Source organism: Orcinus orca, chromosome 7 (assembly GCF_937001465.1).
Source record: "Orcinus orca chromosome 7, mOrcOrc1.1, whole genome shotgun sequence".
Classification (NCBI taxonomy): domain Eukaryota; kingdom Metazoa; phylum Chordata; class Mammalia; order Artiodactyla; family Delphinidae; genus Orcinus; species Orcinus orca.
In genome coordinates, this window is record NC_064565.1 from 105,503,229 (window position 1) to 105,530,941 (window position 27,713).

The 27,713-nt window shown below is 41.4% G+C and overlaps 1 protein-coding gene and 1 pseudogene across 5 annotated transcripts in view; one reads left to right on the forward strand and one right to left on the reverse strand.

Moving 5' to 3' along the window:
* Positions 1-11,690: 11,690 nt before the first annotated feature.
* Positions 11,691-13,390, reverse strand: LOC101279345 (dihydrolipoyl dehydrogenase, mitochondrial-like; annotated as a pseudogene).
* Positions 13,391-26,972: 13,582 nt separating this feature from the next.
* ACSL3 (acyl-CoA synthetase long chain family member 3) overlaps positions 26,973-27,713 on the forward strand; it is a 139,863-nt gene continuing 139,122 nt past the window's right edge. For 4 of the 5 annotated variants that reach the window (XR_007478243.1, XR_007478244.1, XM_033426717.2 and 1 more), the window contains exon 1: positions 26,973-27,223. The gene's annotated coding sequence lies outside the window, so the exon portion shown is untranslated. The remainder of the gene's footprint in view (positions 27,224-27,713) is intronic. The other variant, XM_012532085.3, reaches the window with a different exon arrangement.

Consider the following 27,713-nt stretch of genomic DNA (forward strand, 5'->3'; position numbering starts at 1 on the left):
CCAGAACTGAGACAATGAATGTCTATTGTTTAAGCCTCTCAATGGTGGTACTTTATTACTGTAGCCCCAGGAAGCCTGGGCTTCTGACAGCACCTTCTTCATTCAGATCACACTATCGTCCATGAAGGCAGCAGAAGTTAGGGGGACTTGATCTCTGTTCAATCATTCGGGCAAGTTACTTAATTTTCTGAGCCTATTTTCTCATACGTAACATAAGAACATTAATAATGCTGACTATATTCTTTTGAGTATTAAGCAAGCTAAAATAGATAAGACCCTTCTTTTCTAGGTGCATATAAATTCAAGGGCACCACGTACAGCCTATTGACCATCTTCCAACGAATGTTTATAAGTCTAGTGGTGGGTAGTCTGACCCTCGTAATTTTTATGCCCCTTAGAGATTCAAGTTCAGCATCACGTCCTCTGTCCATTAGTGCCCATTGTGAATATTGCTGTTAACTCTTATTAATTTTCAATGATCAAAGCCATAAAGTCTCCTGGAACAAAACAATGAATTATCTGTATGTACTGAGGAAGTCATAAACCAGAAAGACAACCTTAGAGCAAGCACCCAGCCTTTCTGGACATGCCATTGTGAATCAGTCTGGGGACACCATAGACTAATTAGCATTATGAGTCAAGGCCAAGGAGTCACCCAGCCAGAGACCAGCTTCCAGTCTCATTTTAGGCAGAAATGTACACGGGGCTGGGTCTTAGTTCCCCCCAACCAGGGATTGAACCCGCGGCCCCTGCAGTAGGACTGCGGAGTTTTAACCACTGGACGGCCAGGAAAGTCCCTCCGTGCAATTTTTAACCAGATAATCACCCTTGGTTTGTATGGCACAGACTCTTTCAAATAATACCCCGATCTTACAAAGCTACATGGAGATGACCTTTGGACTATTGTTTAGATTTGACTATCTGAATTATTTTCTTGCATTGATAGAGATAAGTAAATGTTGATTAAATCACAAGATACCATTTCACACTTATTAGGATGGCTATAATAAAAAAAATGTGGGAAATAGCAAGTGTTGGTGAGGATATGGAGATGTTGGAACCCTTGTGCATTGCTGGTAGACATGTACAGGTGCAGTGCTGTGGAAAGCAGTTTGGTAGATTCTCAAAAGAGTTTCACATAGAATTGCTGTATGACCCAATAATTCCACTCCTAGGTATTTTCCCAAAAGAATTGAAAGCAGGGACTCAGACAGATACATGTGCACCAATCTTCACTGCAGCATCATTCACAACAGCCAAAGGGATGGAAGCAACCCAAGTGTACATCAACAGAGGAGTGGGTAACAAAATGCCGTATAGGCATACAATGGAATATTTGTAGAAAGAAATGAAGTTCTTAATTATTAGAGAAATGCAGATCAAAACTACAATGACGTATCATCTCACACCAGTTAGAATGGGCATCATCAGAAAATCTACAAATGACAAATGCTGGAGAGGGTGTGGAGAAAAGGGAACCCTCTTGCACTGTTGGTGGGAATGTAAGTTGATACAGCCACTATGGAGAACAGTATGGAGGTTCCTTAAAAAACTAAAAATAGAATTACCATATGACCCAGCAATCCCACTACTGGGCATATACCCAGAGAAAACCATAATTCAAAAAGACACATGCACCCCAATGTTCATTGCAGCACTATTTACAATAGCCAGGACATGGAAGCAACCTAAATGTCCATCGACAGGCAAATGGATAAAGAAGTTGTGGTACATATATACAATGGAATATTACTCAGCCATAAAAAGGAACAAAATTGGGTCATTTGTTGAGACGTGGATGGATCTAGAGACTGTCATACAGAGTGAAGTAAGTCAGAAAGAGAAAAACAAATATCATGTATTAATGCGTATATGTAGAACCTAGAAAAATGGTACAGATGAACCAGTTTTCAGGGTAGAAATTGAGACACAGATGTAGAGAACAAACGTATGGACACCAAGGGTGGAAAGTGGCACAGGGGAGGAAGGGGGTGGTGTGATGAATTGGGAGATTGGGATTGACATATATACACTAATATGTATAAAATGGATAACTAATAAGAACCTTCTGTATAAAAAAATAAAATAAAATTCAAATATTCAAAAAAAAAGAAATGAAGTTCTGATACATGTTACAGCATGGATAAACCTTGAAAAAGTTATAGTAAGTAAAATAAGCCAGACATAAAAGGAAAAAATGTGACTCCATTTACATGAAATATCGAGAATAGGCAAATTCTTAGGCTCAAAAAGTAGAGTAGAGGTTACCAGGGGCAGGGGGTGGGAGATAAAGGGAGTTAATTGCTTAATGGGTACCAGAGTTTCTATCTGGAGTGACAGTGTTAACAGATAGTGGTGATGGTTGCACAACAGTGTACATGTAATTAATGTCACTGAATTATACACTTAAAAATAGCAAATCTTATGTTGTATATGTTACTACAATAAAATAAAAAGAAAAAAGGTCGATTACATAACCATTCTATTTTTTTCATGTGAAACCAGGGGCTCTATACACATTGATGATCCTATTTCATCCTCACACAATGTTATGAGGCAAGGATCACTGTCTCCATCTGACAACTAAGAAAACTAAGGCTCAGAGAGGGACTCGTGGCCAAACAGCTACTACCTGAAGAGCCGGGACTGCACTGAAGTCTGAGGGCTTCCTCGGTGCTAACTAGATGATAGATAAATTTTTCTACTTATGATCTATCAAGAGGTCCAAACATAAATATCCATTCCTTCTTTACAGTATCAGATCCAGGTTAGTGGTGGAGACAGTCCCTTTGGGCCCCATAAAGAAGCACTTCCTGCCTCTGAAGGGAAATTGAGCAGTTTTCTCAAATCCAGTTGATTATTTGTAAAGATAAGGTTTGCCTTGAAAGCGTCACTGGAATCTTTTATGTATTTGTGATCTCAGTTGTCTGGAAGACAGCCAAGGATCCAGAAGTGAGGAAAAGTCACCTATTAACAACCTATAGGAGAGCAGAAATGAAGGAAATGACGTTCAGCTGGCTGTGATGTTGACGCTGCAGCCTTTTTGCATATTTTTGCAAAGGCTTCTCTTACCCCAGCTTCCCATCTGCAGCTTTAGCAGAGAGGAGCCGGAGTGGGGAGGGGAAAGAGACAGTTTCTCCAAAGAGAATTAAAGGGGCTTTCCTGGTGGTCCAGCAGTTAAGACTCTGCGCTCCCAATGCAGGAGGCCTGGATTCCATCCCTGGTCAGGGAACTAGATCCCACATGCCACAACTAAAAATCCTGTGTGCTGCGACGAAGATCCCACGTGCCCCAACTAAGACCCGGTGCAGGCAAATAAGTAAATAAATATTAAAAAAAAAAAAAAAAAGAAAAAAAGAGGATTGCAAATGACTCTGAAGAAGAGAATCTCCCCTTCCTGGTGAGGTGGACATCATCACTGCTCCCTCCCATGTCCGGTCCTTTCATCTTCGTCTCCTTCTTGACTCCTCTTTATCTATTGGAATTTTAGGTGTTGGTGGTGCTCAGGATTCTGTCCTGGCAACTTCTCTTTTCATATTATACCCTCGCCTTGAATGACCCATACACACACATGGCTTCAGCTACACCTGGTCCCTGATGATATCTGCTTCAGCCATGTTGGCTCTCCTGAAATTGGGACCTTGTATCCATTACACATCTCCAACTGGATGTCCCTAACTGTATTTATACACTTCCTCTGAAACCTCAGTTTCTGTTGGAATGACAGCATGAAGCAACCAGTCACCCAAACCAGAAACCAGGGAACCCTTCCAGACTCTCTTCTCCTCTCTCGTATTTTACTTCATGCTCCTTAGTTTTTCTGTCTTATCAACTCTATCTCCTGTATGTAGTTAATCCAATCCCTCTTTTCCACCCCACAGTGTTTTTTGTTTTTTCTAAAAATTATTTATTTATTTTTATTTTTTGGCTGTGTTGGGTCTTCGTTTCTGTGCGAGGGCTTTCTCTAGTTGCAGCAAGCCAGGGCCACTCTTCATCGCGGTGCGCGGGCCTCTCACTATCGCGGCCTCTCTTGTTGTGGAGCACAGGTTCCAGATGCGCAGGCTCAGTAGTTGTGGCTCATGGGCCTAGTTGCTCCGTGGCATGTGGGATCTTCCCAGACCAGGGCTCGAACCCTTGTCCCTTGCATTGGCAGGCAGATTCTCAACCACTGCACCACCAGGGAAGCCCTCACAGTGTTTTGTTTTTGTTTAATGTCTTTATTGGAGTATAATTGCTTTACAATGTTGTCTTAGTTTCTGCTATATAACAAAGTGAATCAGCTATACATATACATATATCCCCATATCCCCTCCCTCTTGCGTCTCCCCCCCACCCTCCCTATCCCACTCCTCTAGGTGGTCACAAAGCACCGAGCTGATCTCCATGTGCTATGTGGCTCCTTCCTACTACCTATCTATTTTACATTTGGTAGTGTATATATGTCAAAGCTACTCTCTCACTTCTTCCCAGCTTCCCCTTCCCTGTCCCTGTGTCCTCAAGTCCATTCTCTACTTCTGTGTCTTTATTCCTCTCCTGCCCCTAGGTTCATCAGAACCATTTTTTTTTTAAGATTCTATATATATATGTGTTAGCATACGGTATTTGTTTTTCTCTTTCTGACTTACTTCACTCTGTATGACAGACTCTAGGTCCATCCACTTCACTACAAGTAACTCATTTTCGTTTCTTTTTATTTCTTAGTAATATTCCATTATATATATGTGCCACATCTTCTTTATCCATTTATCTGTCAATGGACAATTAGGTTGCTTCCATGTCCTGGCTATTGTAAATAGTGCTGCAATGAACATTGTGGTATGTGACTCATTTTGAATTATGGTTTTCTCAGGGTATATGCTGAGCAGTGGGATTGCTGGATCGTATGGTAGTTCTATTTTTAGTTTTTTAAGGAACCTCCATACTGTTCTCCGTAGTGGCTGTATCAATTTACATTCCCACCAACAGTGCAAGAGGGTTGCCTTTTCTCCACACCCTCTCCAGCATTTATTGTTTGTAGATTTTTTGATGATGGCCATTCTGACTGGTGTGAGGTGATACCTCATGGTAGTTTTGATTTGCATTTCTCTAATGATTAATGATGTTGAGCATTCTTTCATGTGTTTGTTGGCAGTCTGTATATCTTCTTTAGAGAAATGCCTATTTAGATATTCTGCCCATTTTTGAATTGTGTGGTTTGTTTTTATGATATTGAGCTGCATGAGCTGCTTGTCTATTTTGGAGATTAATCCTTGGTCAGTTGCATCATTTGCAAATATTTTCTCCCATTCTGAGGGTTGTCTTTTCATCTTGTTTATGGTTTCATTTGCTGTGCAAAAGCTTTTAAGTTTCATTAGGTCCCATTTGTTTACTTTTGTTTTTATTTCCATTTCTTTAGGAGGTGGGTCAAAAAGGATCTCGCTGTGATTTATGTCATAGAGTGTTCTGCCTATGTTTTCCTCTAAGAGTTTTATAGTGTCTGGTCTTAAATTTAGGTCTTTAATCCATTTTGAGCTTATTTTTGTGTATGGTGTTAGGGAGTGTTCTAATTTCATTCTTTCACATGTAGCTGTCCAGTTTTCCCAGCACCACTTATTGAAGAGGCTGTCTTTTCTCCACTGTATATTCTTGCCTCCTTTATCAAAGATAAGGTGACCATATGTGCGTGGGTTTATCTCTGAGCTTTCTATCCTGTTCCATTGATCTATATTTCTGTTTTTGTGCCCGAACCATACTGTCTTGAGTACTGAAGCTTTGTAGTACGGTCTGAAGTTAAGGAGCCTGATTCCTCCAGCTCCAATTTTCGTTCTCAAGATTGCTTTGGGGATTCGGGGTTTTTTGTGTTTCCATACCAATTGTGCAGTTTTTTTGTTCTAGTTCTGTGAAAAATGCCATTGGTAGTTTGATAAGGATTGCACTGAATCTGTAGATTGCTTTGGGTAGTATAGTCATTTTCACAATGTTGATTCTCCAGTCCAAGCACATGGTATATCTCTCCATCTGTTTGTATCATCTTTAATTTCTTTCATCAGTGTCTTATAGTTTTCTGCATACAGGTCTTTTGTCTCCTTAGGTAGGTTTATTCCTAGGTATTTTATTCTTTTTGTTGCAATGGTAAATGGGAGTGTTTCCTTAATTTCTCTTTCAAATTTTTCTTCATTAGTGTATAGGAATGCAAGAGATTTCTGGGCATTAATTTTGTATCCTGAAACTTTAACAAATTCATTGATTAGCTCTAGTGGTTTTCTGGTAGCACCTTTAGGATTCTCTATGTATAGTATCATGTCATCTGCAAAACAATGACAGCTTTACTTCTTCTTTTACAGTTTGGATTCCTTTTATTTCTTTTTCTTCTCTGATTGCCGTGGCTAAAACTTCCAAAACTATGTTGAATAATAGTGGTGAGAGTGGGCATCCCTGTCTTCTTCCTGATTTTAGAGGAAATGGTTTCAGTTTCTCACCATTGAGAATGATGTTGGCTGTGCGTTTGTCATGTATGGCCTTATTATGTTGAGGTAACTTCTCTCTACGCCTACTTTTTGGAGAGTTTTTTTTTTAATCATAAATCGGTGTTGAATTTTGTTGAAAGCTTTTTCTGCATCTATTGAGATGATCATATGGTTTTTCTCCTTCAGTTGGTTAATATGGTTTATCACATTGATTGATTTGCGTATATTGAAGAATCCTTGCATTCCTGGGATAAACCCCATTTGCTCAAGGTGTATGATCCTTTGAATGTGCTGTTCGATTCTGTTTGCTAGTATTTTGTTGAGGATTTTTGCATCTATGTTCATCAGTGATATTGGTCTGTAGTTTTCTTTTTTTGTGACATCTTTGTCTGGTTTTGGTATCAGGGTGATGGTGACCTCGTGGAATGAGTTTGGGAGTGTTCCTCCCTCTGCTATATTTTGGAAGAGTTTGAGAAGGATAGGTGTTAGCTCTTCTCTAAATGTTTGATAGAATTCGCCTGTGGAGCCATCTGGTCCCGGGTTTTTGTTTGTTGGAAGATTTTTAATCACAGTGTCAATTTCAGTGTTTTTCATTGGTCTGTTTATATTTCCTATTTCTTCCTGATTCAGTCTAGGAAGGTTGTGCTTTTCTAAGAATTTGCCCATTTCTTCCAGGTTGTCCATTTTATTGGCATAGAGTTGCTTGAAGTAATCTCTTATGATCCTTTGTATTTCTGCAGTGTCAGTTATTACTTCTCCTTTTTCATTTCTAATTCTGTTGATTTGAGTCTTCTCCCTTTTTTTCTGATGAGTCTGGCTAGTGGTTTATCAATTTTGTTTATCTTCTCAAAGAACCAGATTTTAGTTTTATTGATCTTTGCTATTGTTTCATTCATTTCTTTTTCATATATTTCTGATCTGATCTTTATGATTTCTTTCCTTCTGCTAATTTTGTTTTTGTTTTTTTTTGTTATTCTTTCTCTAATTGCTTTAGGTGTAAGTTGAGGTTGTTTATTTGAGATGTTTCTTGTTTCTTGAGGTAGGATTGTATTCTATAAACTTCCCTCTTAGAACTGCTTTTGTTGCATCCCATAGGTTTTGGGTCATCATGTTTTCATTGTCATTCGTTTTTAGGTATTTTTTGATTTTCTCTGATTTCTTCAGTGATCTCTTGGGTATTTAGTAATGTATTGTTTAGCCTCCGTGTGTTTGTGTTTTTTTACAGTTCTTTTCCTGTAATTGATATCTAGTCTCATAGCGTTGTGGTTGGAAAATGTACTTGATAAGATTTCAATTTTCTTAAATTTACCGAGGCTTGATTTGTGACCTAAGATATGATCTATTCTGGAGAATGTTCCATGAGCACTTGAGAAGAAAGTGTATTCTGTTGTTTTTGGATGGAATGTCCTATAAATATCAATTAAGTCCATCTTGTTTAATGTGTCTTTGAAGCTTGTGTTTCCTTATTTATTTTCATTTTGGATCACCTGTCCATTGGTGAAATTGGGGTGTTAACGTCCCCTATTATGATTGTGTTACTGTTGATTTCCCCTTTTATGGCTGTTAGCATTTGCCTTATGTACTGTGGTGCTCCTATTTGGGTGCATAAATATTTACAATTGTTATATCTTCTTCTTGGATTGATCCCTTGATCATTATGTAGTGTCCTTCTTTGTCTCTTGTTATAGTCTTTATTTTAAAGTCTATTTTATCTGATATGAGAATTGCTACTCCAGCTTTCTTTTGATTTCCATTTGCATGGAATATCTTTTTCCATCCTTTCACTTTCAGTCTGTATGTGTTCCTAGGTCTGCTATGGGTTTCTTGTAGACAGCATATATATGGGTCTTGTTTTTGTATCCATTCAGTCAGTCTATGTCTTTTGGTTGGAGCATTTAATCCATTTACATTTAAGGTAATTATCGACATTTATGTTCCTGTTACCATTTCTTAATTGTTTTGGGTTTGTTTTTGTAGGTCTTTTCCTTCTCTTGTGTTTCCTGCCTAGAGAAGTTCCTTTAGCATTTGTTGTAAAGCTGGTTTTGTGGTGCTGAATTCTCTTAGCTTTTGCTCATCTGTAAAGATTTTAATTTCTCCATCGAAACTGAATGAGAACTGTGCTGGGTAGAGTAATCTTAGTTGTAGTTGTTTCCCTTTCATCACTTTAAATATGTCCTGCCACTCCCTTCTGGCTTGCAGAGTTTCTGCTGATAGATCAGCTGTTAACCTTATGGGGATTCCCTTGTATGTTATTTGTTGCTTTTCCCTTGCTGCTTTTATTTTTTTATTTTATTATTTATTTATTTTTTTTAAATAATAAATGTATTTATTTTTGGCTGTGTTGGGTCTTCGTTGCTGTATGCGGGCTTTTCTCTAGTTGCGGCGAGCGGGGGCTACTCTTTTTTGTGGTGTGCAAGCTTCTCATTGCGGTGGCTTCTCTTGCTGTGGAGCATGGGCTCTAGGCATGAGGGCTTCAGTAGTTGTGGCATGTGGGCTCAGTAGTTGTGGCACATGGGCTTAGTTGCTCCGTGGCATGTGGGATCTTCCTGAACCATGGCTTGAACCCGTGTCCCCTGCATTGGCAGGCAGATTCTCAACCACTGCGCCACCAGGGAAGCCCTTCCTTGCTGCTTTTAATATTTTTTCTTGGTGTTTAATTTTTGATAGTTTGATTAATATGTGTCTTGGTGTGTTTCTCCTTTCATTTATCCTGTATGGGACTCTCTGTGCTTCCCAGACTTGATTGACTATTTCCTTTCTCATGTTAGGGAAGTTCTCAACTATAATCTCTTCAAATATTTTCTCAGTCCCTTTCTTTTTCTCTTCTTCTTCTGGGATCCCTATAATTCGAATGTTGGTGCATTTAATGTTGTCCCAGGGGTCTCTGAGACTGTCCTCAATTCTTTTCATTCTTTTTTCTTTATTCTACTCTGTGGTAGTTATTTCCACTATTTTATCTTCCAGGTCACTTATCCATTCTTCTGCCTCAGTTATTCTGCTATTGATTCCTTCTAGAGAATTTTTAATTTCATTTATTGCATTGTTCATCACTGTTTGTTTGCTCTTTAGTTCTTCTACGTCCTTGTTAAACATTTCTTGTATTTTCTCCATTCAATTTCCAAGATCTTGGATCATCTTTACTCTCATTACTCTGAATTCTTTTTCAGGTAGACTGCCTATTTCCTCTTCATTTGTTTGGTCTGGTGGGTTTTTACCTTGGTCCTTCATCTGCTGCATATTTCTCTGTCTTCTCATTTTGCTTAACTTACTGTGTTTGGGGTCTCCTTTTCGCAGGCTTCAGGTTTGTATTTCCCATTGTTTTTTTGTGTCTGCCCCCAGTGGGTAAGTTTGGTTCAGTGGGCTGTGTAGGCTCCCTGGTGGAGGGGACTGGTGACTGTGTTTTGGTGGGTGGGGCTGGATCTCGTCTATCTGGTGGGTAGAGCTGTGTCCAGTGGTGTGCTTTATGTTGTCTGTGAAATTAGTATGATTTTAGGCAGCCTCTCTGCTAATAGGTGGAGTTTTGTTCCTGTCTTCCTAGTTGTTTGGCATGGGGCGTCCAGCCCTTGGAGCTTGCTGGCCTTTGGGTGGAGCTGCATTTTAGCATTGAGACAGAGATCTCTAGGAGAGCTTTAGCTGATTGATATTACGTGGAGCTGGGTGGTCTCTGGTGGTCCAATGTCCTTAACTCGGCTCTTCCACCTCAGGGGCTCAGGCTTGACACCAGGCTACAGCACCAAGACCCTGTCAGCCACATGGCCAGGTATGTAGGGAGTTTCTTGCCTTTTGGGAAGTCTGAGGTCTTCTGCTAGTGTTCAGTAGGTGTTCTGTAGGAGCTGTTCCACATGTGGATGTATTTTTGATGTATTTGTGGGGAGGAAGGTGATCTCCACGTCTTACTCCTCTGCCATCTTGAAGGTCCCCTCCACCCCACAGTATTTTGCTTAATTCCTCCTTGTCAGCACCTGCCAGGACCATCCTGTATTTGACACCCTACCTCCCGTCTCATTCCTCTGCAATCTGCCCTCCAGGGAGTGATTAAACAAACAAACAAAACCATAGTTGGTCATATTTTTCTTCTGCCTAAAAGCTTTCAATGGCTAATGCTTGCTTGCAAAATAAATTTCAAACATCCAGACTTGGCATGGCTGACAAGTTCATTTGTGTTCCTTACAGCCTTGTCTCAGGCCACTTTCCTACACACACCCCGAGCTGTAGTTCACCTGGCCTACTTGTAATTCCAAAAATGTGCCACGGTTCACCTTGCCTTTGTGCTCAGGTATATACTGTTTTCTCCACCTAGAACATCCATCCACTCCCTCGTCCTCCACCTCTCTGCATAACCCTTACGTGTTCTTAGGGACTTAGCTAGACTGTCATCTTCTCTTGGAAGCATATCCTGGCTGCCCTGAGCTGACTTGGAGTCTTCTCTTTTATAGTCTTCCCTTATCAGCCTGTCTCAATATTGATTTTCTCATATGGTACCCTTACCAGGCTAATTATCGCAGGCAGGATCTGGGTCCAGCACGTGTGTGATACATAGGAGGGATAAAAGGTATGTTGAATAAATGCTCCCTGCCTGGAAAATTATTCTTTCTCAGCCCAAGTCATAGGAGGTTGATAGATAACTCCTCCCAGCATTGACAGTAATGCTCTGAGGGCTCCCTGAGACTCCAGGGTTGGAGAGAAAAGACCAGTTGTTTGAGACCTGAAAGTCAGAGCCTGTTAGACAGACATTAGAGATATAAAAAGAACAGTAATGATAATGAAACTGGATTATTCGGTGTGGCTACTTGTCAGGGAACCTGGTAGACATCTCTTGTTGGCGACTTCTGGCAATGTTTTCCCTTTCTTTTTTTCCTTTATTTTTTTTTGAATATTTAAGACAGGTTTATTTCCATAGCTTCATTTCCCACTGTAATACATTGCTTCTCCATTTAATATATGAATTTTGTATATATACTGCCTTACTTTGGTCAACTATATAACTATACTTCAGACTGTAGACCTCAGTAGAACCTTAAAAATCTAAACACAAATTCTACCTCTAACCACCAAGACTATGGGGATTAAAATAACTGACAGGCCATCATTTTTTATTTACATCAGTTCAGTTTATACATGTTTAACTTATTCTAATGACTGTTTCCAATATGAAAACCAAGTTTAAAATAACTTGATCAACTTGTTTCAAACACAGCTGTTCACATACCATACTCCAGCTCCACCCATGTAAGTAAATCCTATATCAGAGATAAAACTACTTAGCATAAATTCAGTGAAGCTGAGCCTTTCATAAACAGCATGAAAATATGAGTTGAAGAAAATTTTCCAGCATGCTACTATAAGTAGCTTTTTTCTGCAGTATTAGCACAGTAAAATAAAATATTAAATTTATTTAAAATATAGGTATGAGATTATTCCATTCTGTCCAAACCTATTAAATACCTTCCAAAAGTTTTGTAATTCAGTCCTAGAAATTCTTGGAGCTGAGAGCATTTCCTGTTCAGAAATGTTACCTCTATAAATGCTCCCAGGAAATTTCAGAAAAATATAATCTTCTAATTTAAAAGTTGATCGAAAAAAAAAAGTTGATCGATTTGCCAAATGATGCAGCCAGGTTTGCTTCTCTAAAAGCTTCTGGTAAGGTCGGATGTGCATGACAGACTCTAGCTATATCTTCACAGGATGCTCCATATTCCAGTGCAAGAGCAGCTTCATTTATCATTTCACCAGCACCTGGTCCTAGAATATGTGCTCCCAATACTCTGTTTGTTGATTTCTGCCCAAGTATCTTCACCATGCCATCTGTGTCAGCGTTTGTCTTAGCTCTGCTCTCAGCAGCAAATGGGAATTTCCCAAATTTGTACTCAATAACCCTCTTCTTTCAACTGCTCTTCTGATTTGCCAACCCAAGCAACTTCAGGGTGTGTGTAAATCACCGATGGTACAGAATTGTAGTCAATGTGCACAGCGCCACCAGCCATCCCTTCAACACAGATAATGCCTTCATCCACTGCTTTGTGAGCCAGCATTGGACCAGCAACCACATCGCCAATTGCATAGATATTTGGAATTTTAGTTTGGAATCTGGTATTTACTGGAATTCTACCTCTAGGATCCAGCTCAATTCCAAGCTCCTCTAGTCCCAAATTCTTAGTAAAGCGTCGTCGGCCAATGCAAACCAGGAGTACATCACAAGTAATAACTTCAGCCTTACCACCAGAAGCAGCTTCAATAGAAACATCAATTTTTCCATCTGACTTCTTAGTAGCACCAGTAACTTTGGTATTCAATTTAAAGAGAGAGATGGAGATCTCTGGTAGAGCTGTGGCTATAAGAATGTTCTTTGTATCAATAACTTGACTGCTGCCATCGGCTTTTGTAGCTGTGACCTGATTTTTCCCAGTTATCTTTCCATATCCATTTACATGAGCAACCTTATTCTGTTTGAACAAGTGGGCACTTCCACCTGTTAAAGCTTTTACTGCATTACTCTTCTGCTCCATCATCTTCTCTAAATTCAAGCGAACTTCAGACATTTCAATTCTTCTAGATGTAAAATCTTTTCCATGGGCCATATGGTAATAATGAGAGTTATTCAATAAAGCCTTAGAAGGAATACAACCAACTTTCAAGCATGTTCCACCGAGTGTTTTTTTTTCTCAACGCAGACTGCCATGAAGCCTAACTGGGCAGCTTTGATAGCAGCAACATATCCTCCAGGACAAGAACCTATCACTGTTAACATCAGCATCAATTGGTTGATCTGCATAAGTTCTCAGTGGCACTGCAGAAACTCCTTGCAGACCATGAGATGTTCGATTGAAATGGCCTCTCTTAGCCAAGGAACAGTACACACGACTCCAGCTCTGCATCTTGCCGCTGGACTTTCCTTTCCGCCAAAGCTTTCAAACTCCGCTAAGCGTCTCTGCCGCCTCGCCAAGGTCTCCTCCCTTTCTTTTAATAAGAGTACCTTATTACTACCTATTCCACCAACCCAATCCCTGTGTTATAGGTGGGACTGATCCCAGGCTCCCACGCCATTGGTCGGCACATGACTTGGGCCTGTCCAGTCAGAACATCCCATTCCCTTTCCCTGAGCAATGGGTTCAGAGATAGGTGCATGACCCGCGCCAGACCAATGACACTAAACACAGGACTTTCTCTGGAGCTAAATAGAGACAGGTTTTTTTTGTTGTTTGGTGGAAATATAAGGTAGATGTATAAGCATGCAGTGACTGGTTGCCAGCTTGGGCTCCACATGGGAAAAGACTTGAGAATGAAGGAGGAGTTGAGAGGCAGAAAACCAAATTGCTGCTGCTGCTGTTTGAGTGCCCAATCCAACTTTGCATTAAGCCAGGCCTGTTTCGTTTTGTTCTTCTGGTTACGTGATAAAATCATTTCCCCTTTTTGAGTAAGGTGATTCAATCTGGGTCTCTGTCGCTTGCAACCAAAAAATGTTTATTAGTACAGAAATCAGGGTAGTCAGCAAATCTAGAGAGAAAATGTGAATACAGAGGACTCTGGCTCTGTGGTCATGGGAAAAGGATGTGTTTCCTTTCATCCAAGTCATTTTACCCAGTGACCCTCTAGGCAGGTAACGGAGGAAAGAGTACCCTGGAGGAAGTGGTGGGTCTCAAACTATGGCCCAACTAGATGGGATACATCTTTTCCCCCTTTCATTTGCACTTGTCAAAAAAAAAATGTTTTTCAAAATTTATTTTGTTTTATATTTATTTTTAATTACTAAGCAAACATGAATACATTTTTCTTATAGAAATTAAAATATTTTAGAAAATGCAGAATGTCTTCTGACTTTTACTTGACCGCTCCCCTCCAGAGGCTACCCTGTATTCGGCTTATATCCTTTAAACCGTATAACTCAGTATAGACACACATAAGCACATAGAAGTTTCTTTTGCACGGTGGCTATGTGGGGATGGAGGCTGTGATTGTGTAGGTTCTGCTCACAAATGCACTAAGAGTGAAGTTGCGTTAAAAAATCCCACCTACAGAAAACACCTCCCTCTAATTGTCATCGAACCCCAGGAATATCTGAAACTGTCCCCTCCTGTAAATCCCTTTTATGTATTTAAGAAGCTTTTCTAAAAGATTCTTTTTAATCTGCTATTAAAAATTTTTCTGGAAAGAAGAGAATGAGTTAAACTATATTTTTTGTCATTTTTTCTCACTCATTTTGTAAAAATTACACATAAACACATGCTTAATGTAAAAGGTTAAAAATATAAAATAAATGGAAAGTGGAATAAAAGGGAAAATCTGCCCTTATCTCAGGATCTCACCTCACCATTCCCCTCCCCCCTCACTACATTGTGTATTTTTCTGGTCCTTCTCTGCATTTTCATTTTATACACATAGAGCAGCAATGTACTTTAGAAAACTTTCTGTGTCAGTGTTTTAAGATTAAAAGGTTAAGTTATAAAAAACAGAGAATATGCCTTTAGTTAATGAGACACAGGATGGACAAGCTTTGATGGGGGGGAGGCAGGAAATCTAGTACAATAAGCCTGTATAGAGAGGTTGGGCTGCTGGGGTGTTGAGAGTTTGTATGGGACGAAGCACTTAGTGAGGCCGTTTCAAAAGTAAACCTGACCGACTGCCCAATTTTTCCATCCTTGCTTCTCAAATCTTGGGTCTGGGAGGTTGGTTGTATTTCTGGCAATAATCGGACTTTAATTTTTTCTATTCTTTATTTTTTTTAATTTGTTTATTTTATTTATTTATTTTTGGTTGTGTTGGGTCTTCGTTGCTGCACGCAGGCTTTCTCTAGTTGTGGCAAGCGGGGGCTACCGTTCCTTGCAGTGCGCGGGCTTCTCATTGTGGTGGCTTTTCTTGTTGTGGAGCATGGGCTCTAGGTGTGCGGACTTCACTAGTTGTGGCACATGGGCTCAGTAGTTGTGGCTCACGGACTTAGTGGCTCCGTGGCATGTGGGATCTTCCCAGACCAGGGCTTGAACCCGTGTCCCCTGCATTGGCAGGCAGATTCTTAACCACTGCACCACCAGGGAAGTCCAATTTTTCTATTCTTAATTGCTACTTAAAGCTCAATAGTTTTTATAAAACATAATATCTATCCTTTCCTTTCTCAGGTAAATCAAGTTGATTATCTTTTTTTTTCTTTTTTATGTACCAATTTCAAGTATGGCTAACTTGAGATGGATGGTCTTTGACGAATGATTCTTGTTTTGAGTTTTGTTTTTTAAATGGTAGAAATTTCCTCTTCCTCATCCTCTCCTTCCTCTTTCTTCATTCGTCTTCCTTCTCTTCCAGTATTCAACATGTATTTTTTTTTAGGGGGTAGGGGATGAATTTTCTTTATTTCCATTTCGGACTCTCATTCAATCCAGGCTCAGTCTTATCTAACGTGCTAACTATTTTTACACTGAGGCTGAGAGAATGCTGACCACACTTCCAAAATATTTTAGCATATAGACATTTGGTGTGATATAAACATACCCCCAGGATGACTGACACTACTGCCCTCTTCCCTGGGAAACAATGTAATGCCGTGGGGAAAATCATGGGCTGGGAGTCAGACAGGCCTGGGTGTGTGTCCAGGTGCTGCCCACATTTGTTTCAGGATCTCCAGGAGGTACCTGACAAAGTTTCAGTGTTTTCTTCCATGAAACAGGAAAATGCTTCACTGGGGTAGTTCCTTTATTAAATAAAATAATATATGCAAACCACTGATTCAATACACAAGTGCTATTTTTCCACCCTAACATTTTGACTTAGAGAATAGTCCAACAGAAATTTCACACCATCCATTCAGTTTACCAGGACAGGGGAGGAGAGAGTGATACAAGCAGAAGGTCTGTCTAAAAGGAAACACTGTATTATATTTCTCTTTTATTCTCTCAGAAACCTGAGTTTGCCTGACCTAGTGCAGGGAGAAAAGGAAGCACTAGAAATACGATTCCTGCTTCACAGACAAGGGATGATAGAATATATGGTAAATGATTCTGTTTGTTTACTAAAGACATAACCACAATTTCATAATAGTAACAAGCTACCTTCCTGAGCCTCAGTGAATTTCACTTTGAAATCCTTCTTTCATTTTCCTGTTTGTATACCAGGAAGTGTGTGTTGTGAATAAGCCCAAACTAGCTTAAGCTAACACACACACACACACACACACACACACACACACACACACACACACACACACACACACACGTATTGACTTATTTTCCTAGAAAGAATGGGGGTGGGTTCAAGCACTATTAGATTTGGGGTTTCTCCCCACTGGCTCTTTCCTGAGCTGTATTGGTCTGCTTGCTGGCTTCTAAGAGAGAGTTGATCTGGACTCAGCAAACTTTAGGCTTCGATCATCCTAACTCAGCTTCCTTCTTAGGATACAGATATAAAATGCCAGGGATAGACTCCTATTGTGTCTTCCTGGATCATGTGACTGCCCTTGACCCAGTACCCAGTGACTGGATGGGGGGATAGGATGTTCTGATTGGCAGGTTGGGTCCTGTACTTCTGTGGCCAGAGTGGATAAGGTTTGGTGACCAGTAGTTCTGCCAGGAACACACAGAATGGAGAAGGGCCCTTTCCCAAAGTCACAGTTTGGTTTTCCCCAGTTCTAATTAAAGCGGTTTGTACCCAGGTGTGATAAATCAGGTACTCACTTGACCTTTAGTTAATGCTTTGATACTTCCACAATTTATACTAGTTTGAGCAATATGCTCTTAAGCACGGTATGCCCGTATGATGGATACTAGAGTGGTGTAGTTTCTAGGTAGAAACTACCTAGAAAGTATATAAAACAGATAACATGTAAAACATATAAAAGGTTTTTTATTTGTGTATGAATCCTAGAAGTGTTTACAAGATCATTAGAAATTCAGCATAAATAAAAATAAACTAGCAAGATGCAAGTAAACCATCTTCCCCAGTATTTTTTTTAATTGGCTGTTATGGCATGGCCTTACTTCATTAAAAATTTCTAGACTAAAAACTGTGTTTACCAAGATAAATACAAATGATAAAGGTTTTCAAGAGCTGAAGGAGCAACAGAGAAAAACCAAAATGACTTCTCTGTTTTGACTTTGACCATAATTCTAAATTCTGTCCACCTGATGCTTCTACCTTTAAGAGAGTGAAAAGAGGAAAAGAAAGGATGGAAAACTGGAGGGGAGAGAAGGAAGAGAGTGGAGAGGAGGGTATTCCAGATTAATTTTTACCTTCTCAAAAGTGGGAGAGTGAAATGAAAAAACACAGGTCCTGGGTCAGATGTTATTGTGTTTTGCACACCAGCTTGCTCTCCCCTCGTCTGAAGCACGTTTACTCCAAGCCCTTCCTCACTCTAAGCCTACATGCTGCCTAACATTGCTGACCACACTCTCAGCTCTGGGGATGGGCCATGACTAACTTGAGCCAGAATGTTTTATCTCCCAACACGTAAGGGCTGTTTTAGAGGTAGCAATGGCAATTAATCCAATCATGGCCAATGCGATGCAAGATGATGTTCCCAGGATTTCTGAAAAATATAGTCGTTCTTTCTGGGCTTGATTTGGTGATTTGAGGAAGAGCTGCTTAGGGCTGGGGTAGCCGTGGAGGATGAAGTCAACCCATGAAGGAAGACAGTTCCGGAGAGGCAGAAGAACTGAGGACACATGAGTCTGGAGGAAGCTGCCCCAGAAGCCAACTCTACCTGTAGAATTTCAGTGATATGACTGAATAAATGCTGTTCTTCGTGCCAATTAGTTTGAGTTGGGTTTCCGTTCCATTGAAAATGAAAATGATCTTAATTGGTTTTCTTGGAAGTGCATGAATATCATTCTTCTTTATGTCTCTTCCCCCACTGGGTCCAGCATGATGCTTTTGCATACAGTAGGTGCTCACTGAATGAATGAATGGATGCAGTGGAAGCCTCTCTGGGTTGGAAGTTAAAACCTGATCGTCTAATCCTAGTGTATGTAATAAAAAAAAAGTGTGACTAAGCATACATCACCCACCTGTCTGTATCCCATGTTCCATTTGAGATGTGAAGGGATCGGACCAGTTCCCATACAGTTGGCCCTCAGTATCTGTGGGTTTCACTTCTGTGGGTTCAACCAATCTCGGACACTGAGGACTGACTGTATTCATTATACTACGTCATTTTATATAAGGCACTTGAGTATCCTTGGATTTTGGTGTCCACAGGGGCTGCTGGAACCAATCCCCGCAGATATTGAGGGATGACTGTATTCTAGGCCGTTATTATGCTATTTCTTTCTAATGTGGCATTACTGATAGTTTACATCCTGGGTCTGTCTTGATTTTGTTTTGGTCAGTACTTTTGCTGTGCTGGTTAAATATTTTAAATCTCTCTCCACTCAAACATATTAAGTCAACAAACATTTATTGAGTGTCTGCTACCCGTCAGGCACTGTACTGGGCACTGGGTTACAGTGGAGAGTGAAATGACATGGTCTGTTGTTTTCATGCATCTTACGGTCCAGTGCTCTGCCAATGAAACAGGAAGGAAGGAGGCAGGGCACAACCTTTAAAAGAATGACGTAGGCATAGGACATGACAAAAACTGGTTAGAAACAACTAGGTCCAAGATGGCAGAAGATTCGACTTCCACTAGACCTTGAGCCTCATCATACGCTCATTGTAACATATTAGCATCTAAATGACACACCCACCAGCACAGTGACAGTTCTGAGGCTAACCATAAAAGGACGAAAAGTGGGAGGTAGCCCAAGTCCTGGAAATCCCCACCCCTTCCCCTGGAAGAGTTGGAGTAACGCTCCCACTCATTAGGCTATGAAATTACCCAGCCCATGAAAACTAACCATGCCATATTTCGGGGCCTCTCACCTCTGAGATGGCCTACACTCTGTGGAATGTGTTTCTCTCTAAATCTACTTCTTACCTATCACTTTGTCTCTCACTGAATTCTTTCTGCCATGAGACATTAAGAACCTGAGCTTCCTTAAGTCCTGAGACCAGGTGTGTGATGTCAGTTAAAAGACCAAGTTCCAGTCTGAGTTATGTGGTTTCACCAACTGCAGTAGCTGCTAACCATAGGTGGCTATCGAGGCACTTGAAAGGTGGTTAGTCCAAACTGAGATGTACCGTAAGTACAAAATAAACACCAGGTTAGAAAGAGTAACCCCAAAGAATATCTGATTAATTATTTTTTATATTGATTACAAGTTATTAATTTGGCTTGTTTTCTTTGTACTTTTTAATGTGGTTACCAGAAGATTTTAAATTACATATGTGGTTCCTATTACATCCTCAGTGGATGGTGCCAGTCTAGAGCAGGAGACTCGTGATTCTTAAATTTTATGGTTTTCTATGAATCCTCGGAAAATCTTGTTAAAATGCAGATGTGGTTCAAGTAGGTCTGGGGTGGGGCCTGAGATTCTGCATTTTTTACAAGCAACCAGGTGACACTGATGCTGCCTTCCATGGAGAACACTTTGAGTAGACTAGATTTGAAGACTTACAAAATGGTAAATTAAATGTGGATTGAAATATATGATTGAGGAAAAAATATATAGGAATGAACTGGCTGCAGAAAGAATGACTATTAAGATAAACTAAATATCACAGAAGCAAGAACTGAAATACATGTAGTGTGAGGACAGTTTCTCAGTCAAACTTTTAAAAAATAGTTTGATGTCTTGTGAGAGATTTAAATGTACTGCAAATACCATAACTGGTATATGTACTCCTCTACACTTACACATGTGTGTACCGTACTCAATAGTTGAATTCAGCAAATGTGTGTTGAGCTCACTTGGTGCAGGTATTATATCTATCAGCACATTGGGTAGACCTTATGGAATAAAAAGATGAAGATGTCGTTCTTCTTCTCAAACAGTTCATCATGGGGTTTGAGAAAGAGAGCAACACATTTGACCTAATACAGCACAAGAAGCACTAAGCTCACGGTAGTGCAATATGGTGCTTTTGTTTCCTTTCACCTTTCTACCAGTAACACGCTCTGATTTTCCTGTGGGACATCTACACCCACCTCCCAACACTTTCCCTCATGCTTCTGAGATGTGAATTGCTGACCTCCATCCTTGGATCCCAGGCTGGAGCCGGTGAGTCAGGTCTGGACAGACAGAGTATACTGTTGTGGACATAAATTGAGCAAGGAGAGACATAATGCCTCAAGAGGAAATGAAATTTCTGGGAGGAGAGTTGGAATTTCCAGTGGGAGAGGAGTCTCCATAACCTCCAGCCGTCTTGATGCCCTGGGGGTGGGGAAGCCAGGATGAAGCAAACACTGTCACCAAGGAGTAGATCTGAGGAATGGAGAAAGTCAAAACTACTCTTTCTGATCCTTTTGAGCTCTGTATCAAGCTGTCCCTGAAGGCCGATGTACACCCTTTAATTTGTAAGCCATTAAACTCCAATTGCTTAAGCAAGTTTAATTTGCATTTTCTATTGCTTGTATCCCAAGGAGACCTAACTGATAAAACAATAGCATGAACGACGCAGAGAGAATGGGACAAGTGATTTTGCTTGGGATCTTCCCAGAGCACTTGACATTGAGTTAAATGCCTTAAATGACAAAGCAAGATATAATGGACGTTTGGGTGATAGGGCTGTGTTCCTTGTTGTAATATTTATGGATTCTGCAAACTGGGCAGGATGTCTAAAAATGCCAGGTCAAGTCCATGTGATACGAGAATATATTTCTAGTTTCTGGGAGAGGCTCTCTAGAGTCACAAAATTATTTTCCTGCCAAAAATATCAGCCAGTTCCTCACTAGGGCTTAAATGTCACCTCTCAGAGTTGTCTCCCCTGACCTCCCTATCCAAAATTGTCTTTGTTCCTCTTTTCTCCTAGTTATCCTGTTTAAATGTCCGAAGAGCACCTCCAACTCTGGAACTATCTTTTTATTTATTTATTATAATGATTTAGAGCATAAGCTTCTTGAAGGTCAGGACCATTTCTGTCTCGATAAGTGCTATATTTGTGACATCTAGCACAGTACCTGTCCTCTGGTGGCACTTAAATATCTGTTGAATTAATGTTCAGTTAATTAGAGCATTGAATCCAGGTTTGGTTTCCAAATACTTTATAATGATGGAGAGAAATTATAGCAGGTCCAGAGAAAAGGAACAAAAAGGATGCAGGGAGTGAGAAGTAAGTTCAGTAAGGAATGCTAAAGGGAATTAAGACAGTTCCCAAGAAGTCTTAGGGGTTATCTACTTATTTCACAACTATAGGAAGGCTCTTTATCAGAAAAATATAGAACAGTTTGTATTGCCTAAAACTCTCTATTGCCTTTTACATCCTTCTTTCTTTCTTTTTTAAAGCTCATGATGTTCTTAAGGGTTTTTAAAAAAAATTTATTTCATTTATTTATTTTTGGCTGTGTTGGGTCTTTGTTGCTGTGCGAGGGCTTTCTTTAGTTGCGGTGAGTGGGGGCTACTCTTCACTGTGGTGCGCGGACTTCTCATTGTGGAGGCTTCCCTTGTTGCGGAGCACGGGCTCTAGGTGCGTGGGCTTCAGTAGTTGTGGCACGCGGGCTCTAGAGCTCAGGCTCAGTAGTTGTAGCACATGGGCTTAGTTGCTCCGTGGCATGTGAGATCTTCCCAGACCATGGCTTGAACCAATGTCCCCTGCATTGGCAGGCGGATTCTTAACCACTGCACCACCAGGGAAGCCCCCTTTCTTCCTTCTTAATGCCAGCGTGTGGTTGTAATGGCTGGAGCTCTAGCAGCTATTTTATGACCTTGAATATGGTCCTCGAATATGGACCTTGAATATGGTCACATATGAAGAATCCACACGCTGAGAATAGCAGAGCAGAAAGAGAGAAGCATCTTGGGTCCCTGATGATTTCATGGAATTGTTGTTCTAGCCTTGGACTACCTCGTTCCCTACTCCTTTTATGTAGAATATACACCTTTGCATGGTCTAGCCACTATTATTTTGCATTCTCAGGTACATGCAGCCAAAATTAATTCTAGCTGATACTCTAGGTTATCTCTTTTTAATCAAATATATTGAGTCTCTGTGCCAGTACATCTTTGAAAAATAATAGAAAACCAACTATTCTGGAGAGTTTAATATAACTGCCTGAATTCAGAGTTTTTTTACAGATATAAAATGGATAGGAGAGTTATATGAATTGATAAATTACAGAGGTTTAATAAAAATAATATAAAAAGCTAAGTATTCAGAGACTAATACATAAAACAGCAAACAAGCCCAACAGTGGATTTGAAGAGACTTTTAGACACGTAAGTATGCATAGCTAATTAATGTTCACTGCCTTAATTGGAAGTTATCATTAATCAAAATGAACCAGGAATGAAAAAGTATGTGTGGTTACTTTAAAAAGCCAATTAATTTTAGGCTATTTTAATGGAATTCTGACAGGTAAGGACTTGGAATGGATTCTTTCAATATGTTTTACAATTGTCAGGCCCTTGTTAAAGTTTAGGTATTCTATTTCGTCCTCCAGATGACGAAGAAAGGAGAAAAATAATAAAAATGACTAAAGGGATAGACGATAGGTCATTTGGAAAAGAGTTAAAATAAAAAAGATAGTCTAGCCTGGAAAAGAAAAAGTAAAAGTGGAGTTTAAAGTATTTCATTAATATGAAGGGTTACTAAAAGGAGGCGGGTCGGTTCTTAATCACTAAAGTGGAACAAAATTAAATTACCTTAAATTGAAGAAAGAACACATTGCTAGAGTGTTTATGGAATCCAGTGTCATTGAAAGACATTGAGTTTGAGAGTCTCAATCCCTAGAGATCTTTAGTGGATGAGAGGGTGTCCCACTGTGATGTCTCACCCCATGATCAACATGTGCATCCCTCCTAAAGTTGATACCTGTGTTGCAAAGAACTTTCTAGAAGGACTGCAGGGTTTGGATATATAAGATCTCTTAGAATTCTCCTGATTCTTTCCTTGAAATTCAGTAATCGGAAAATTTCTTAAAATACATTCCAGTTTCTTTTTTTTTTAAAACAAAATGATAATGGCAGACACTGTTGAGTGTCCACCTGTAGCAGATTCTGCTGATGCCCTGAACATATCCCCTCAGCACTCACACGTCCAGGATTTGCTGATGGCGCCTGTGAATCTCCATCACAGGGCTTTCTCCCTACCAGAGTGTAAGGCAGTAATTTGTCCCTATTGGGGCTGATATATAACCCAGGCACAGTTCTGCCGATCCTGCCTACTAAGTCTTGCTAGCACTACAACCTGAGGCCCCACAGAGTATCGGCTTTGCCTTCATGGAATCTTGCGTTAACACTGATCTGCAACCAAGAAACTCATTTTCCTGCAGAGTAGCAGCAATGGGCATGTGACTATAGGATCCATGGATATTACCATATACATGCGGCCTGATAGAACTCTTAAAGGTCTCTTAAAGGCCCAGCTAAGGAGTCAGCTTGTAGATGATGCTCTTTTGGGGTGGGGCCCTGTGCTTCAAGATATGGCATAGGCTTTGAACCAAAGGTCAAATGATGCTCTGTCCCCAGTTGCTAGAACATCCTCTCCCAGCCCTAGTGGATGATCTATGATTGAGCTAAGCTTATCAGGGTATTTTCATTTTCTAGTGATTGGTTTAGGGGAAGTGGGCTGAGTACACCTTGGGAAGATGCAGTGCCATAATAAACACATACTGACATGTCAGAGAAGCCAATTTCCCCTTCTGGCTTTGGATGTAGTATTGTGTAAAGATAACGTTTGGAGCAGTTGCAGCCACTCTGTAACCAGGAAGAGACAGAACATGAAGACTGAGAATGGCAGAGTAAAGAGATAGAAGGAGCTGGGTTCTGATGACACCAGTGAGCCCTTTGAAGAAACCCTAGAATTGCCTTCCTCTGGACCTTTTAAGTGAGATAACAGATGGTTTTATTGTTTAAGCCACTTCTAGTCAGAGGTGAGTAATTTCCAGTGATACCCACGGTGGACACTTCTGAATGGGGCTTCCCACATTTATTCCTTCCCATGGCTGCTTCTGTGTTGATGGTGTCCACCTTCCACTAGAAAGGCCAAAAATGCTGGCATTTCCTGGTTTCTCTTGCAGCTAGGAAATGACGTGACCCAATCTGGCCACTAGGACTTGAGGAGTGGTCAGTTGTTAGCTTTCTGAGAAAGGGTTTCCTCCTTGATAAGAAGCGGCATTTAGGCCCTATTCTTTGGCCAGATGCTGTTGTGTCTTCATGTGACACTTGAAACTGTGGCATCCATCTGTGACTGTCATGGTCTAAGGATAAAGCCAGAGTGAAAGATGTAAAAGCTGAGGTCCTCAGTGACCTAGCAGAGTCCCTGGACCAATCGTGCACTTGTCCTGCCTCTTGAGTTATCTTTAAGTGAGGTAAATAAATGACGTAATTTAAGTTGGTTTTTGTTGGATGTTCTGCTCCTTGAGGCCAGCGCCATCTTAACTCAAAAATATAGTATAGTATGCTACCTCAGTCACGGTCTTCCCTTCCCAATCCACCAGAAATGAAAGAACAAGAAGTTTCTGTTAAACTTTTAAACATCAGCTGGTCCTGGGTTTACCTTATAATGATTATGGAAAATGCTAGTAGTATATAGTTTGCTATAGAAGCACAAACTATTTCTATGACCCTTCACATGAGACAGATCATTAGGTATTCATGAAAATTACAAACATATCTCCTCTCAATAGCCCTGTAATTGGGAGAAATAACAAAACTGTAAAAGGAACTGTTGGATGTTTTCATTCAGTTGGCCATTATAGTTTCTGAATTGAGTTTTTCTAAAAAGAAGGGAAATGCAGCCAAATTCCATAATTCCCTCAAAAGCTCTAAGTAAAAATATACTGAAATCCTGAATAAAAGAAAAGCAACTGTGCATATATTATTTTATTTTAAAAACAGAACATCTTAGAGACTGGAAACATTACATTTCTGTTTACCCTAAGCAAACAAGATGGGAATTTAGAATTTTGAGTCCAAGGAGTATTTTCCTTTAAAATATATATATCATACACACACACGTACAGAACGAGATAATGAAGATGTTAAGATGTTGCTGGAATTCTACTAGTCTGCTTTATGCTTATTGATGGAAAAAAAAGATTCCTCCCTTGTAAATTACTTATTTTGCTAGAGGCTTTTCCTGGTTCTGGAACTACCACTTTTAAGGTATACTTCCCTCAGCATGCAGAATGGTGGCAGTCTTTTCAGATAAGAAATTCTGCATTCTATTTATCTTCAGGATGTTAACCTTTGACAGCACTTCGAAAGATTAGCGAGCAAATTAACCTATTTTTCTAGCAGAAGAGCAGGTTGCCTGAATCAGGTATCCTTTCCTTTAGGTAGTTAAACTGGCCTGGGGCCCAAGGTGAGTGAGATTTCTTTGCTCTCAGCCTCATCACTCCACCCAGCTCAAGTTCAGGCGGCTTCACGGATTTTGAGATTCTCTTGGGAAGTGAGCCCCTGCTTTAGCCTGAGGCTGGCTCATGAACGTCACCTTTCACCTACTTAAAGCCAAGTTTTGCATAGCATCGAGGTTTACTATTCAAGTAGCTATTTCTAGCTCCTTCATTACTTCAAAACAAAATAAACCCCTCCAAATGTTTTATTTCCTGTGGTATCAAATCTGACTTAATGTTGTAACTTTGTCCACAGACCAACTAAATAATATGTTGGATTAAAGAAAAAAAAAAGCTCAATCCCACTGCTGCTTGGGTAGTGAAAGCCATCTTTCTTACAGTGTATTGTACTTGTTGTTTTAGTCATTTGTGTTTTGGTTCGTTTGCTTGCAGTAAGGCAGTCTACCTGCACTCTATGTTTTTTTCCTTTTTGTAGTGTCTAAAGTGAAATATAATGGCAAACTTTAAAATACAGGAACACTTTTAGCTTCATAAAAAGAACGTCCAAAGACAATAATTTGGGGTCAACTTTATCATTTGAAAACAAATATCAATCTGGTATAAGTAGTGAGTGCACTGAGGGGAGATGGGTTATTTGCTGGGTTCGGTAAGGCCAAAACAAGAGACAATAAAGAAACATGCTTTGAATTTTTGAGACCCTCTCACTTCAGACATTTCCAAAAATCATTTTATTTTACAAAATCTGACACATTTGTGCAAGAACGAAACAAGTAATCCAATTAAGAATGAAAATAATAACGCGCATTTTTTTCCCTGACCTATATTAAGATTTATGCATTACAGCAATATCTGCGTTTTCTAGTTCTTTTTTCGGGAGACAAGGCGGTGGTCTTTTACCCCAGGAACTGCCCTCCTGCAGACCCGGCCGGCCCCGCCCCATCTCCGCCCATGTCGTGGCCGCACAGACTGGCTCCCCTCCCCTCCCCCGGCCGCAGTGGTCCCGTCCCTCCCCGCCGACCTGTCCCCGCCCCGCGCCGGCTGCGGCTGGGCCCCGTCCGCCCCGGCTCGGGCGAATGACCCATAGTAACCCCGCCCCGCCCCCGGCCGCCCGCGCCGCGCTCCCGGCCGGAATTCGATAGGCCCAGCCCCGCACGCGCCACCGCCCGCGGGCCAATGGGCTGCTGCCTCTCTGCATATGCAACGAGCGCCGGCCGGGGGCGCGCGTCCTGGGCGGTTCGGCTCAACAGACGCTGGTCTGCAGGCGCTGGGGCGCTACGCTGCGCTTGTTGCGAGTGCTGGGGCTGAGACGAGTCGGCGCGGCAGCTGACCGGGCAGCCGACCGCCGCCCTCTCGCAGTGCGACTCGCGGAGGCTGCGTCAGGGTCCCCAGGAGGCGGCCCGGGGCGTGAATGCTCTGGGGGCACAGCCAGGCCTGCATGGGCCGGAGGAACCGGAGCTCCGGCGTCGCGGTGAGTGCAGCGCCTGTGGTGGGAGCGGCGGGGCCGTGTTGGCGGCGGGGCCTCCGCGTGCGGCCGGGCTGGGCCCGAGGGCAGCCCGGGACTGGGGGAGGGACGCGGCCGGCCTGGAGGCCCCGGCTCCTCGACGTGGCCGCCGAGCCCGGCGCCGAGGGTGTGCGCGCTGGCGGTGCGGGCTCTGGGGCCGGCTCGCGGCGTATGTGGGAGGCGCGCCCGTGGGGTCCGGGAAGCGGGTGAGGTGGCGCCCGGGCCGAAGGGCCCACGTGAGCTGGGGGAACCGCAGCCCGGGCGGCCGCGCTGTTCGGGGGAGGAAGGCTGCGCGGGGTCTCTCCCGGCGCTTTGGGGGCGGGGTGACCTGGGGGATTGGCAGCTTTCACTAGCCCGGCTCTGACGCCGTCGCTGGGAGGAAACTGAGCCCTGCGGTTTCGGAAACCCACACTGGGGGGGTGGGTTGCTGCGGGGTGTGAGGAGAAATTGGGGGTGT